At 38.1% G+C, this 13,397-nt stretch overlaps 1 long non-coding RNA gene across 1 annotated transcript; it reads right to left on the bottom strand.

The window, feature by feature from the left end:
• Window positions 1-3,139: 3,139 nt before the first annotated feature.
• On the bottom strand, window positions 3,140-9,790 carry LOC116183288 (uncharacterized). The gene is made up of 4 exons (XR_004147883.2): window positions 9,715-9,790; window positions 7,898-8,038; window positions 6,758-6,839; window positions 3,140-3,239 (listed from the first exon to the last, which is right to left on the bottom strand). It is a non-coding gene; the product is annotated as an uncharacterized LOC116183288 (long non-coding RNA).
• Window positions 9,791-13,397: the final 3,607 nt, after the last annotated feature.

Raw genomic sequence — 13,397 nt, forward strand, 5'->3', positions numbered from 1 at the left:
AAAGCTCTAAGAGTAGGAAAAAAAAAAAAAATAAGAAAAGGCATAAATCTGCAGCAGCCTGTTTCTCTCCTGTAAATACCAAGGAAAAAAATTGAAACTATCTTCTTGGGAAAATTTAAAAAGTTGAATAACGAAATGATCTCTGCCAATGTCTGTCACTTGACAGATGGCAACCTAAGGAATTTAACAGCTACCTGTGATTTACATAGAGTTATCTCAGGTCTGTGAGAGAGCCTTAGATGAATACTTTCTGCCTGTTCCACTGCAATTTAGAAAGTATATTTGGGTTTACAAGACAGTAGTATGCTCTGACAATAACCTCTACAAAGATTACATATTTTGGGGAAGATCTGGCAGACTTTCAGGCAGTTTTTAAGATCTCTTGTATATGCAAAGGTAGCTTTGATTTCATGATTAGGATAGATTTATAGCAGCAATAGCACCTATTTAAATATTATGATAACATGTGAAAAAACCCCTATTTTAGATTGCATTTAAATGACATGACATGCCTAAATGCTACTAAGTTCAAGGTTGATTTCTCTCTTTCAGTATTTGTGGGTATTCAGGGTTTTTTAAAGACATAACATACATTTAAAGAATGATAAGGAAATATATCACCTTTTAATGAGTCTTTTAAATACAATATATTTTTTAGATTTATTTTATTTATAGAAAGGAATTATGTTGCTTCTCTTCCAAAACCTGTTTGAACTTTTTGTCTACATATCTGCCCATTGTGTTCTTCCCCAGGTGAGGACTGAAGCTTTTACTAAAGACAGGATTTTGGCATTGCAGTGTTCAGCAATCTAATATATAGCCATGCTACTGTCATCAAACTGGCAAAAGAAAGCAGATTGAGCCCTAAGTAGTCATTATCAAACAAAACTGGCTTTAAAATAGAATACTCAGTCATCCTGAGATTAGATTTTAAAATAACTGCTTGGTTCTTAGGTGTTATGATAGGTCTCTACTCACAGTAATTACCTTTAAGAGAAAATATTGACCCATCTTCACTGAGAGGAATTAAAATCACTTAGATGTAGAAGAACTGTTAAAAGATGAATGGAAATTTGCTCTGGCATTATCTGCAAGTTTGAATTTTTTAAAGTTTGCCTTAAAGTACATTGCTTTGGTTATGCTGTGTGTACGGTCATTAATTTTTGTTTTCTGTTAGCAATTTTATTTAAGTAAATAAAACACACATTTGTGTAAAGTTCAAGCAAGATGTGATACAGATCTTTCTAAATGTGTCTCCTCTGATCTGCTCAGATGTCATTTCCTAAGCCTTCTGTTTTACTGTCAGACTATATGTAAGAATTATGAAAAATGCATGCATTTTTAAAAAGATGATGCGCAATTAATATGTTAATCAAGAATTTGTGGTGGAGTTAATTCCCAGCAAGGCTGATGGAAACCAGGTTCAGTCTGATGCCCAGATGGATGAAAACTTCTCAGCTAGTTGTAAAAGTAAATGTTTCATGCAGGGAAGACTCAGTATCATGTTCGGGTGTTCAAAGACACATTCTCCTGCTGCAAGGAGAATATTTTCTAAGCTTATTAAAATTTTGTATCAAAGCTGCTTTTGAATCAGAAGAAGATTTTCAAGTAAATTTTTCATGCTAAGTTATTTTTTTCAGAAAGCAGCAAGAGTTAAAACCTTCTATGCAAACAGATGTAGGCACAATTAATGTCTCTGGGCTCATCAGCTGCCCTGTTAAAAACCTTTTCTTGCACAACGTGGTCCATCTCAGCTTTGTAAGTACAGTAGGTAACTCTGAAATGTCCATTTAATTCCAGGACCAGACCACCATGAAGGCAATGTGGTGTATGCCTATGTGGTGCACATCTCCACCAGTGGGAAAATCTGCATGTAACTTACTTAATGGAAACTAACTTTCTACCAAAGTAGAATGTTTCAGAAGTTATTGACTTTTCTGCTAGCAAATGAACTCCTCAAAACCTGAGTTTTATGGGCAAAAGCAAAGAAACTGAAAGGAGAATAGACTAATGACTTTTAAATTTTCCCCACAAATAAAGATTCTTTTATCTCTAGGGAATATCCAGTTAAAATAAAACATAAATAAATATTCATAATGTTTCCCTATGTACATGTAGTGATGTATCATGTTTTCATTACTGCAATTTTAAATGTAAAACAAAAAAACCCTTTTGCTTTTTTTGAAACATACTCAGCCTGCTAACACTGCCAGGAAAGCAAAGTTAATAAGCCAATTTGTTTTCTTTTCAAGCAGACATCCTTGTGTTTTATCTCAAGTTGCTTTTCAAGCTACAGAGAAAGCACCTGTAAACATGTGTTGCAGAACTACCTCATTATCCTCATTCAAACCCTGTGCAAGCACCATTAGCCAGGCACTGTTTTCAAGCAGATGCATTTCTGAACTTAATATATCTTTTCTCAGTACACAATTCACTCATCCAAAGGGGCTCTTTCTTCATATCTCCTGTCCAGCTTGGTGATCCTTCACATGCAAACTGAGCAAAGGATTTGAAGTCCTAAAACCTGGAGGGCAGGCAGACATACAGACTGATAGCAATATATGTCTTCCCAAAATAACCAATTTCTTAGTTTTTCATGAATGAAACTCCCAAGTTCCATTTTTTAGGGTTTTAGAGGGATTGAGGCCCAGACACAGAAACTCTCAGGTGGCTTTGTTTATTTTGATTTTCTTTAATTTCAATGGGAGAAGTGGTCTTCAGTTCTTTTTAACCTTGTTTTGCCTCATGAATTCATATGTTATTTTATCTTTATTTCCCCAGAAATAAATATTCCTGTAGATTTAGACTGTGTGAGTCCTTCAGATAGGTACACTAATTTTAAGGCAACATGTCAGACCCAAGAGTTTCCAGGATTCTCCAATGAGAACCCAAAGGTATCCTGACTTCAGAGTCTGTAATGTAGCTTCATCTTTAACACTCCAACAATTTAAAATGTTCTTTTCCACTGTATGCTCAGTAAGGCTTGTAGCAAATCTATACCTTTACTTAGGCTTTTACAATTCTATTAGTCATCATATTTGGTCAGCTCTATTTTCCTTTAGCAATGACAAGAGAATGTGACAGTCAAGCATGTCTCAAAATAAAGCAGAAATTAAAAATATTGGCTCACCACATTTCTCCTTGACCACATTGTGATTCCAGGTGGCAAGGTGACTTTAGGCAGAGAGTAAGTTATTTCACATCAGTCAAAGTTCTGTAGGTTCATATTGAAAGGGAGTCTAGGAAAGGGAATGACAGGGAATTTTCAATGGGGAATAGAATATGAAGAACAGAGCATGTCAAATATACTGAAATCCCAGTTATTTCAGTGGGCAAGCAGACACAGTGGAGACAAGGCTCAAGTTCATGGCTATTCACAGCAGAATCAGACTGACAGGTCCTTGAGCTCCCTTAGTTCTTACTATGGGTGATCAGTGGTAGGAAAAGACTTCCCTGGCTGATAAAGGTGTGACAACAAGAGTGAAGCCACTGCAGGTTTTATGGAGCGAGGACATTGTAGGGACAGCTGGACAATAATGTCCATTGGCAGGTGACTCTCCCCACCTCAAAGAGGCAGAGGGATTCTGCATTAGGGAGATCCAGTTTTGCAGTCCTTAAATCAGCTGAACAACTTCACTTTTATGAGAGAACAGTTTAACAGGCAGCTCCCCTTCTTGCCTTCAATTTACGGGAACAAGACAGGCTAAAAACATGGGACGTGGTACAGCTCAGGGCCAAGGTACGGGTCTGTCTTGGCTCTCTGGATATAAATACAGGTGAGTCACTGGATGTGCCTGTACACACCTTGAAAGAAAAATACCTGAAGTGATCACTGACTGCCAGGAAACTGTGCCAAATTGTTGGCAATGTCCTTTGCTCCTCCTTGGCTCATCTTCATTCATGAGTGCTGAGCCAAGTCAGAGTCTGCCCTTTGGCTGGTTTCATTGGCTGGCTCATTGCAGCAGTGTACACATTTTCTAATGAACAGCCGTGTACACCCATGTACATACACACACAAACATGAATTTTCCACAGATTTCAGCATCATTTGTCACAACTTCAGTGGCTCTTCTTTCAAAAGGTGTGTGGTGAATATTATTTATACCCATGACAGCATGCACAGAAGTTTCTGTGCTTCTGAGAATTTTACTTCAGGGTTTGATTACTTGTTGCATGGGAGCCCTCTTGGTATTATCTTAGTTTGCTTAGATAAAAGAGGAGTCAAGCAAATAATTTCTGTGGGTAATTTAAATGACTACTTCCTTTTAGAGTGAAATTTGTATCTGTGCATAAATGTGATCTAATGGTTCAATTCTGATCTACTTAAAGATGTGAATGCATTTAATAATTCCTATTAAATCCGGGGTCTTGCTATAGATCTTCGTGGGCATATCTGAGAACTGAAGTTTGTTTGCAAACCAAAAGAATCCTAAAATGTCTCTTTTTCTCTTTGCTGATGGTGTGCGTGGTCCACAGTACATTTTCACTGTAGTGGGATGAAAAATATTTTCAAAGATACTCTTGCAATGATAAAATGAGGGTGTTGTACAGCTAGAGTTTAACTGGGAAACGCTCCACTTTAAAAAAAAAAAAAAAAATTTTCCTCCTCTGTTCAAGATCTTTGCCAAAGGGTGTACATGTTACTGTTGCAGCCAAAATTACTGTTATAGCCAAGGGATGTACACGTTTCTGTGTAAAGGCTTTGCCAAAGGGTGTGCGAGTTACAGTTCAAAGTTACAGTTGAAGGGGCATTCCTGGCTTTAACGTTTGTGATCTGCTTATCCACTCAATTAAACGCGGTTTATTTTCAGATGGCTGAGGGGATTGCTCATGTGATGCAAAGGCTATTGCTATGGGAGCCCTCAAAAACAAGTTCCCTTTTAACTTTTTGCTGTTATGCAAGGTATTACTGGTACTCAGGGTATTCCCCATTCCTTCTACAATATGTACTTCTACAAAGAATAGCATACCTCCAATTAAAGATGGTAAAAGTGCTCAATTTTTTTTTCTCTAAGGGTGCCAAATAAATTGCCAGTCTGCCCCAGGCCATGCATACTGTGTGCAGCTGTAGTCACATTTTGAATGGTTTTGAATTAATGACAATAGCTAAAGAAACAGATCTGGTTGGCAGACTGAGTTCTCAGTATAAAATACCTGTAGACAGTGGGGTCAAAGCCACAGCAAACAAAATTTAAGAAGTTATAGAGAGCAGTTCAAAAAAGTAACGCAAGTAAACTAAGAAATGGTTGAAAACATAAAATGAATCCACACTTTCTGGCCAGTGCCACTGGAAATCTGATGGCTCTGTTCTGCAATAACTTCTTAGCTTAATCTTTCGCTGTTGTATCCGAGACCCTCACCACTGTCAATGGTTGTTTCTTCCACTGTGGTGGTTGATCCTAAGCAGATGTTTCCATGCTAGAACTCTGGCCACAGTTCATCTGGTCTTTTTGCATTAGGAGGAAAAGTTGAACTAAAACATTCATGGACGTTGGCCACTAGATCTCTTTTGGACATATGGACAGACCAGGGTGGTTTCCTCATGAGGAAGAAGTCTTCCATTCACCTTTGCCTTCAGACATTTAAAGAGCTAACATTGGCCTTTATACATTTATAGCAGTGATAGTTGTTCAATACACAGAACTAAAGATGTCTAATCTTTCTGAAACAGATATGAAAATATGGCCCTCTTGAGATGCTTTTTCTCTTCATAGCCTAGAGAATTTGCCAGGATTAAATGAGACTAGATCAGGTCTAACGTCTACGTATTTAAAGATAGATGAAATAAATCTCTTTGTCTCATCACTGATTCACACCAAAAATAAGGCAGTTCAAAGAAAGGCAAACAAGATGAGTGGGAGCAAGGAACACTTTTGTTTTATATGTGTATGATGAGAAATTAATTTAGAGGGAAAGTAAGTAAAGAATAACATGATAGGTCTGTTGACTAGCAGACTGGAAGAGACAAAATAAATACAGATACCTACTCTATTCCAGTCAAGAGGAAAGGAGGATCAAATTGGATGGAACAAGCTTGAATATGGGAAAGACAACTCATTTCATCCATACTGCAAAATCATCCCATAGCTATAATAGAACAAGATCTGAACAATTTCAAATAACTTGGAACTAAAGCCAGGTATATCAAGACAAGGAGGATACCAGCATTTGCTTTAGTTAGTGAGAAAATACAATTATTTTCTCACGCAGGGGTAAAGGGTTGTACTCTTCTTGTATGATATGTACAGATTGGTGCAAACTGAACTGCTGACCTTGTCATTAGTCATTATATGAGAAACCTAAAAACAATTGTACATTAGCCCCAAGCCTATATTTGACTTTTGGATGTGAAGCCATATTTACCTAATGCTTGTAAACAAGCCAAAACTTGCATGCATAAAAACGATTTATTTTTTTTACAAATTTGTTTAGAATTTGCTTCTTATATTGCATGTAAAAAGTAACATTGCTTTTATTTGATGAAATGCAATCACTTCTAACTTTCTCTTTTATGTCTTCCACTTTTACAAGATGTTTCTTCTGGCAATATCAGTCAACTTTCTTACCTTGCTCTTTGTTCCCACATTGCCAATATTTCTGTGCTGCTGACTTCTGCACATATCCTCAGGAGTTTTTTGATGATACTGTGAACAGGAGACCCTGGATGTTTACCAACTCCTTACTTATTTATTATACCTGGCTCACTTCCTAGGACACAGTGAAAACAATGTCTGTTCTTGTTGATTGCTAAACAAACCTTGTAAGGAAACAGTCCTCCAGTATGTCTAGGAACATTGCTTCTTCCCTTGGGACCCCATTGCTGTCATCAAGAGCAACACCTGGAAAATAGCGGCTGTCTGAGCTTTCTTACAAACCTTGGTATCTGCACATCTATCCACATTTTTCAGCAATGTGCAAAGGGATGTCTGTTCTGTATTCTTTTTCTTTAGTACTTACTGAGTTACACCTCAAAATCTGTGACCTGCATTGCCAAATAGAATTTACTGAGACATTCTCTTCTACGTTTAATCTAAAGCTTAAGCACATAGCTTTGATTAACTCATCAGAATATGGAAAACTCCAAGGCCAGAAGGAACTTTTGTGTTCCTCAAAGACTCTGTGATTCTGCTGTTTTTCTGTCTGTAGCAGGTGGCATTATATGGGGCTGAAATTTTCAGCACTGCCCTAGAGATTTGGATACTCCTGTTCCCTTAAAACATCATCCTAAACATTTCTGAAAGAATTCCAGGAATGCTTATACAGATATGAGTCTCTTGTCTCATCTTTGACTGACCTGCCATATAAGTGCTTATGAAACATTAAAACTTGCATTATTCCAAATGCATCTCCATTACAGTGATGCCTTTCATACTGGTTGTAGTGAATCTCCAGCAACAAGAGTTTGCATCTTCCTTTACATCTGCCAGGAAATTTGTGGTTTTCCATCTTTTTTTCTTCTGATCTGCCACAATTTTAATGCTGTGATGTTTCTCCCAGAGCTCCTACCACTATTTTAGAACTGAACAATTGATTCACTGATTAATCAAGCAATTAATTGACAAGAACCCTGATTTATGTCGAGTTAAGTTACAGCATGCAAATATTTGCCTAGTGTTGGATGTAGATTTAAACACAGACTCCATAAGTATTTTTATTAGCCATGAGCATTTCTTGAGGATAATCCAAGTGCAAAACTCAAGCTCTTCCTCCTTCCTGATGATTTGAATGGATGGATTGTGTCAAGAGTCACACTCCTTTTTTTGTGTTAAAACCTTAATCTGATAAATAACTCTCAGGATGATTTTTAAAAGCAGAAACGGCAGTAATGTGCCTTGCTCCCACTAACAATTCAGCAGAGTTAGGCACCGTGCTCCAGTTTACATTTTTAAAGATTTACCTTCTTTGTCTTGAAAGCTGTGTTGACAGCAAGCTCCATTCAGAACATTCCTCTGAGAGAAGCCAACAGGCAGTCTCAGACCTTCCTGTAGATGTGTGAAGAACAACTGGTAACCAAAGAGCAGGGAAAGAGACTGATGTGCTGCAAGAAAAAAAAAAATTTCTCAAGGTGAAATTGTCAACAGCTTGTTCATGACTCAGAATCTGAAACCTCTTTAAACTGCAAAGTCACACACACACAGACACACACACACATGCAAACATATCTATATATCTTTGTATCTATATATTTATATATACCTTGTTAAGGTACCAAAAATATCTTCTAAGGTTATATTCCTTTGTCAAGAAACGATCCTAAGACTGCTGTTGTTTAAGCTAGCCCTTTGGAGAGGTAAATCCAGTTCTCTGTCATTTAGTGTATTGTCTCGACAAGTGTGCACCCGACAAGGTGATGCTGTTTCTTAATGCAATTTAACTGATTTTGTTCAAATCTCTTATTTTAAGACTGTGTAACCCGTGGATTTAAAAGGCGGGTTAAATAAATATTTGAGGTTTTGCTAGAGTTTTTCAGCTGTTTTGAGGAGTTGAATCTAAATCTTGGTTTCCTAAAGCAATGCTAGGTCCTAGCAGCAATTCAACTATCTCTGCCTCACTTTCCTTACTTATTGGATGGGAAGGAGAGCACTTCTAAGTGTCTTTACAGAGGTAAGCCATACGGTTTGCGAAGTGGCATAGTCTGTCTGGCTTTTGCTAACACATGGCAGCACAGTGCAACTCCTTCCATAGCTTCTGCTAAATGCTGCAGCCCTGCAGGGCTCTGCTGGGCTCACCTCTGTGCTGGGTAATTCTCCCCAGACTGGCTCTCTGGGCTGGTGCTCCCGTGCAAGCAAAGCTGTCGTGACACAGGAGCAATGCCTGCGAGGTTGCCCGCAAACAAAGCCATGCTTACCGAGTTTATCTGCATGAATTGGTGGAGCTTGCCCGTTCCTGCCCAGTTCTTTTGGCTCAGACACCTTAATTCTGAATATATCCCTTGCTATATGCTGAGTAATCTGTTGTGAAAAATGCCTCTGAAGAGGCCCCATTATGCACGATCTCCTACCAGGCAGCATTAAAATCCTGCCTAAATGGCCTGATGGCTGATTAAAGTCCCAGAAGTTTTTAAATGATTATTTATGCTTCTCAACCATTATCCAGTGATTGTTGAAGCACCTTGCCGGAAGCCTTCTTTGTGGTGAGTAATGAAATAATGCAAATTGATGGGAGCCGGTGCCGATTTTTAAAGGAAAAGAGGCTTCCATGGATGACAGGATCAATGTAGTCTGTGTGAGCTGTTGAAAAGATTTGTCAACGGGGATGTCAGACACCCCCTCATGACAACCCTCACAGGAGGGTGTCAGAGACCAAAAACCTTCATGACCTCTCTGTCTGGGAGACCTGGCAGTGTTTCTGTAAGTATAGAAACAGAGAGAGGAAAGAAGACTCCTGGAGAGTGAAGACATGGGGGAATCCCAGAAATAAGTAAAGCTTTGGCTTTACAAAGCTGCATGTGCACTGAGTTAATCAGATCGCACAGATTATACATTTTGCCACCATCCCAAGATCACAACAAGGGATCCCTGCAGCTTTCTCAGACCTCTGACATACTCTGTGACTAGGACAGGATGAAATTCAGGTTCAGGTTCAGTTTAAGGTTTTTTAGATTATTTAGGATTTAGCAGTTTGTCAAAAGAATATACAAGAACTTATCAATCTTAGATTTAACATTTTGAACATGATTTTTGGACAGCTATGGTTTAAGTCATTGTTGCTTACATGTTGTTCCAGTTTCTGGAATGTTTCAACATTTACACCAAGAGATGAAATAAAGTTTGATGACCACTTCCTGAAGCAACCATCTGATAAACAAGAGAACAGATATTAAGAGAAAAAATTGACTAAGACCCTGACCTTCTAATGTTGATTTAATTATGATTGATATTAGAATCAGGCTATTCATTGGCAGTGAAAATTCATTTTCAGGCATATTTCTATTACCTCCATGACTTTGAAGTAACCCTTAACATTAATGAAAATATACTAGAGTAAAAAGCAGAGCTTTTGCTGTCTCAGTTTCTCTTGGAATTGAATGTATGTACTAAAAGATTAAGGTTTTATTTGTTTTCTTCTTTGTTTGCTTTTCACTGGGCATTGTTCCTGTGGGAAAGCTCTGATTTAAAGTTGCTGCATTGCAGTATGATGTTCTCAGTTGTGAGACTCAAGTCCCAAATAACAGGCCAACTGAGATTCCTCCCAGTGAAGTCTCATGTAAACTAACTCTGGCAAAGGGCACCTTTTTATTTTGGATACAGATCTGGACAGATCTGGAAAAGTTTTTAAAAATATTTTGATTTGGATATTTAAGTATTCTTGGTGTTTAAAGCTGTAGTTCAGCCCCACTCCACTGAAGTTTTTCAGTGTTATTGTGTCCAAAACATCCATTGTGAGTTCCTGAGAGCTCATTGTGGCACATAAACTTGATCTGCCTTAGTCCATTCAGACCTGCTTCAGACCCTTCTCAGGACAGGAACCCTGCCCTTACCTGGTATCCACATGCAAACTGCAGAGCATCTGTGCTCCCACAGTGAGGTTTGTGTGGAAGTCACTTGGTACAGAAATTTAAGCATTTCTAGTACTTAACTTCTAAGCTCTGGAGACCCAGCACAGCATTTAAAGAATTCCTAAATGTGTGCAAACACCATTTTGCCCAGCCCAAAGAAATGTAGTTGCTGCCACTGCCAACTTTTGCATTGCTCTTAATTGAACTTGTTTAACTTTGCTTGTTTGCAGCAGAGGAATCAGCAGCTCCACAGACTTGTATTAAAGAATGCAGGGGTGTCATAGATGTCCATGGACTCACAGAACAAATTGCTGAATATCCTCCTATTAGGAGACACATCTTGATGACAATCCAACCATCAATAAATGTCATAATTGTGTACAATAAATGAAAAGTGAAGAATCACCAACAGCTGTGACCCTTATATTTTTTAAAGAATGCAAATACTATCACTCCTTTTGAATTTTCATTTAAAAATTGATATCCCTGCCCAGAAGGCTGGAACATGGACATATTAGACTGAGGAGTTAGAGCCCACAACTCCCAGCTGCCCAAATAGAGCCCTAACTGCACCAAGCAGAATATTTTGGGCCCATCATGTAGCCAGATATACAAGAATGACAGGGCCACGTGGCCAGTGAAGGGCAACCTAACTAATGTTGAGAAAGATGCCAATGATGAAAATGATGCACAAGCTCATTTTCGTGGTTGCAATCTTGACAGGGAGAAGCAGCTCAGAGAGAAGGAACCTCTGAGAACTCCTCTCTGTCTGTCCTGGCCATCAGAGCCAGGAGAGGACCTCATTCCCTGAGGCCGTGACTCCACTTCTGCTCCCTGGCTGACAAGGACAGCGCTGGGGAATGAAGACAAGGCTGATCTTGCTGACATCCATGTGGCTACACCAGGTTCCTCAGGGGTGGTTTTCTGTGGAATGTGATGCACATTACACAACTCAGCATTTCTGATCTCCTTCAAATGTGCAACAGCACTGGAGCCCTTCCCCGTTTGCAGGGGACTTTGATTTGCTCTCTGGCCACACAAATCTTCCTTAGCTGTACCCACAGTGCTTTATCGTGTGAAAAAGGTGCTCCATCCAAACAATGTGAATTAAAGCAGGTCTAGAGAATTCCTTCTTTGTAATAAGTTATCCATTAAATACCACTTGAGCTTTTCTTGTTTTAAAGCATATGTCAACATAATCTCAAATACTTTTTATAAAGTACTAGTAGTAAGTCATTAAAAATGACAAAAATGTCTTTAATCTATAAAAAATATTTTAATCAACTGAGATATCTTTTTCAACATAACAAAATAAACACAACCCAGACTAGGCTATCTAATCTTCAGCTCACAGTGGGATGACTTTACAACAGAATGTCAGAATCACCAACTAAATTCATTGGGTGCTTACTGCTCTCAGGAGCTTTCAGGTATGTTCTCCTCACTACTGTGGAATATCCTAGTTCTTTTTAAATATTTACAGATGTCGAATATTTATATGTTTGCATTTCCTCAGGGGGTAAATCCTTGCACTTTCTGAAAGGTGCCATGACTGAGAAATAGGAAATAACTTTTTAGTAGCCATTGCTCAAAGGTAAGATAATAATTCAATGTTTGCAAGCAGCCATTCAGAATTTTTATCCCCTTCATTTGATTAAAATGACCAGAAATCTTGGAAAAAGCAGAGGAATTTGGAGAACAGGGAAGAAACTGCTAATTATATGAAATGGAATATAGTTTGGGATAATCATATACAGCATAAACATATAGCATTAATAATTTAAATGTAGTATTTATCCATGTAACATACTGCATAGTTGAGAAGCTACATTAAAGGTAATCTTCTGTTTTTAAATTACTCTAATTGAAGCTGATCTTTATTTTATATGGTGAGGCTGTAATAAAGACCAAGATGCAACATAAAAGTTTATGATAATTATGCACATGATTTACAATGTGGGCTTGATCTCCACTCATTTTTCATATTTTACTGTATGACAATTATCAAATACTTATTTTCTATGATCCTTATTTCCTTTCATGCTGCTTCTAATTGAACAGAAGAGATCTCCACAGAGGGATTTCATTCATTTAGTCATATAAATAAAGATGGAAATCTCTCCATGGTATTTCCCCAAGTAAATATTTGCTGAGATTTAGTAATCACATGTCTAACGATGGACAAATTTAATTTTCACTCAAACCAGTTTTGCAAAATAAGTTTCATAGATTTATCTCTTTTCTACAAATATAAGCTGTTTTGTGTTTTAAATGAAGTCTGTAATAGATATCTGTCTGTCACAACCAAATGCACAATTTGATATCTATGCTTGCTTCTTTGCAGGAAAGCAATGGAAGACTCAGAGAAGCTTGAGCTTCTCTTGAACTGAGGGTCTTCTCTGAAGCTTTCTCTTCATGCTCACAGATACAGAGGTGATACAATTTTGTGGCCTTGGTCTGTGTGATGGTTGATAGCTGTGTCTCAGAGCATTGGGAAATTTGCTCATCTGTAACCCGGGCTACTTTTTCTCCTGAGGACCAAGAGGATCTGTAGATGTGGTACCTGCCAAGGTACAATCACCACAGGGAACAACACCCTAGCTTTCACCTCCTAAGAACTTGCAGTCACAAAAAAAAAAAATCTTTCTTTCTTAGTGAGTGTGTGACAAGAAACTAATTCTATTTGCCGACAGCTGTTGGTGCTCTACCTAATTTCTCCATTAAAACATTAAGTGTACTGTGTTTTATGTGCATGTTTCACACATTTACACAAACACAGACAGATTTCTTTTTCAGCACAGGCAGTACAGAAGCCTTTTTACACCATTGCAGTAATAAATTGAGCTGTATTAAAGGTGAAGGAAAGGTGAATCAGAGCTAGAAAAGCACACTTACTGCT

Source organism: Lonchura striata, chromosome 1 (assembly GCF_046129695.1).
Source record: "Lonchura striata isolate bLonStr1 chromosome 1, bLonStr1.mat, whole genome shotgun sequence".
In the NCBI taxonomy this organism is placed as follows: Eukaryota; Metazoa; Chordata; class Aves; order Passeriformes; family Estrildidae; genus Lonchura; species Lonchura striata.